Source organism: Arachis hypogaea, chromosome 13 (genome assembly GCF_003086295.3).
Source record: "Arachis hypogaea cultivar Tifrunner chromosome 13, arahy.Tifrunner.gnm2.J5K5, whole genome shotgun sequence".
Classification (NCBI taxonomy): Eukaryota; Viridiplantae; Streptophyta; class Magnoliopsida; order Fabales; family Fabaceae; genus Arachis; species Arachis hypogaea.
This window is the reverse complement of record NC_092048.1, coordinates 3,734,136-3,737,095: the sequence shown is the minus strand read 5'-3', so window position 1 is coordinate 3,737,095 and position 2,960 is coordinate 3,734,136. Positions and strand designations below refer to the sequence as shown.

The window sequence follows — 2,960 nt, the reverse complement described above, 5'->3', positions numbered from 1 at the left end:
CAATTAAAACGTTAGAAATCAAAATAGAATTTATCACAAATATTAAAGATCAAAACAGTAATTTATTATATAATACAAAAAATAATATTATATAGAACACTTTTATTGTATATATTTTTTTAATGCCAAAATTAAAACTAAAAATCGTGTTATTTTAAAAACGGTCAGGTGATGTTTTATTGACCTTTAAATCATTAGAAATTGTTTGCATACAATTTCGTTACAAGCTTTGTTGTTACTTTGGCCTTTCAAATTTTTGTAACCTATATTTATTTATTTATTTTTTAGCACATAAATTGATACATGAACTTTATTACTATAAAGATCACCTAATTTTTTATTCTAAACTTAATTAAAAGTAAAACTTTCTACCTTTTAAGCGAGTCTAAATAATAGAAATCACACTATTTCATATATAATATATATTATACATATTTTTACGAAACACCAAACAACCATAATTAATTATAGATTATTTCACTAAATGAAAAATTTTTCGTTGTGGTATTTATAATTTACAATTTTAGCATAGGGAAAGGACACAAACCAAACAAATTAAAGAATCTCATAATTCTATAATAATCATATTATATAAAATAATACTACTAAGGAAAAGTTTAAACTTGGCATATCGTATATATCTTTTTTATAAGACGAAAAGAAAAAAGAGAAATGGCTATGAAGAGTGTAATAATAACATTGCTTATTATTGGAGTAGTTATGTGTTTTGTTTTCGCTGAGTCTCATGAAATTATTCTCAAAGAGTCTTCTACTCCATCTTATTATACTATACAGAACCCTAGAGATGTGGATAGCATCATTCCAAATTTGAGAAAATGTATCAAAGATTGTATAAACAGTGGAGGTGGAAAGGGATGGTTGATGCAGTGCGTTGATCATATATGCTTGGACAAGTTCCTACCTCTCTAGTACTTTCAAAATGGTAAGTATTTAAGTTGTTAAACAATCCTTTCCAAGTTTAGATTATGTTATAGGAAGAGTTTTATATATATCGGGAATACTGGTGTTTCAGTTATTTTAACTGTTGATCTAAATTATAAAATATATATATAATATATATTAATTAAAATCAACGATTAAAATAACTGAAACACTAGTGTTTTTGGTACACTTGAAATTTTTCCTATCTTATATACATATTTGCTGTTAATAAATTCTCTACCGTTTTGTTAGGTAAAAAAAATTATTGAATTTTCGAAAAAGCATATAAGGTGTTCAACTATTCATTTATATGACACAAACAGAACTTTAAATAAATCATAAAACTAAAATAGCTCTAAATAATATGTGAAATAATTAAAATACTTTATAAAATTCCTTTAAGTCTTAAATTGTTTTAGTATATTAGATGTTAAATTTAATTTTGATGTACTGTAAATATAAAATAATCTTATAAGCATATTTAATTACATAATATTATATATGCTAGTAAAATAATTATTTTTTATATTGATAACGTAAATAACATCTAAGTTACATGTTATTTTAGAGAAAATTATATTAGGTAGAATTTACCTCCTAAAAAAATAATGTGATTGAATGACTACGAAAATCAATGTAGAGCATAAATATTAAACTTTTTTATATTTTTTTTATTATAATTCAAATTTATAGAACTGTATTATTACTAAAAAGAAAATGTATTATTTCACAATAATTGTACTCTAAGACCTCTTATTTTGACCCCTTTTTCTTTTGTCACAGGGTTGTTAGAGTTGATGAAATTTAAATAAACATTCTAATATAATGTTTTGGACTTCAAGTCTATTGGCTCAGTTATACACTATATATAGACAATAGTTGCTACCAAAATAACCAGCAAATATAATAAAATGGCACATCTTAATACCTCTACCTATGTTTGGAAGTTGTCTAATAAGTTCAGTTGTATGAATAATCCTTTCTAGTGATGTGTATGTGTCTGTGTACCATAAGTGAATTGTTGTAATAAATAGAGTAATAAAATGTTGTAATAAAATAAAATAGATGTTGTTTATTACATAGAATCAAACTAGCATATAAATTCTCTAATTATATTGATGGAGAAATAGTTGACCATTCTATTATATAGATGAGTAATTTCAGTTATTTGTATAGAAATATAACTATACTTGTATTTAAAGAAAAATTTATAGAAATCTTGTTAGCAATATAATCAAACTAGGTTAACATTTATGATTAAATTTAAAAAATAATAATATAATTAAAATAGATTTATATTCATAATTAAAATACGAATAGAAATACAAAAAATATAATCCACTATAATATAAGAGATATTATTATCAGCCTGTTGAAAGCGATGAGTTAACAACAGTTAAGCCATTGTTAAATATCATGGCCATCAATAATTTAACAATCTGAACTTAATTTTTGGGCAATGCTAGGTAGACAAAAAAAACAACCAGAATTTGCCTTATTTATCATTCATTAATTGTTACGATAATTAATAAATGTTAAATAAGACAAATTATGGCTGTTTTTTGCTGATTTTCTTTTGTTATCAAATATTTTCGTAATTTTTTGAGGTTGTTTGTAAAGTTTGCGCCTATTAATCGGTGCCCGTGCCAATACTATTCTGGACAAATAAATGATGTTTTGTTCATTTCTAAATTTAAAAACGACTAGACCTCATTAATGATAAATAATTTAATTTTATTTTTAATTTTATAAATAAGTTACCTATATATCATGCCTTAACCGTATTTTAATTAATTTTTTTTTGTACAACGTAAATCATTACTATCATTATATTATTCTACAACAAATAATATTTTGGCGCAAAAAATATTGAAGTGACATGTTTTAGTACTTATATGCATATCTCTTTTTTCTCAATTTATTTTAAAAAATATTTTATTTATAATTATATAAAAATTAATATTTAATATATAATTATACTAATTACCAATCATTAATATTTTCAATCATTATAATTA

General features: G+C 22.7%; 1 long non-coding RNA gene across 1 annotated transcript; it reads left to right on the top strand.

The window, feature by feature from the left end:
• Positions 1-538: 538 nt before the first annotated feature.
• LOC112735708 (uncharacterized) lies at positions 539-2,069 on the top strand. The gene is made up of 2 exons (XR_003168515.2): positions 539-943; positions 1,726-2,069. It is a non-coding gene; the product is annotated as an uncharacterized lncRNA (long non-coding RNA).
• Positions 2,070-2,960: the final 891 nt, after the last annotated feature.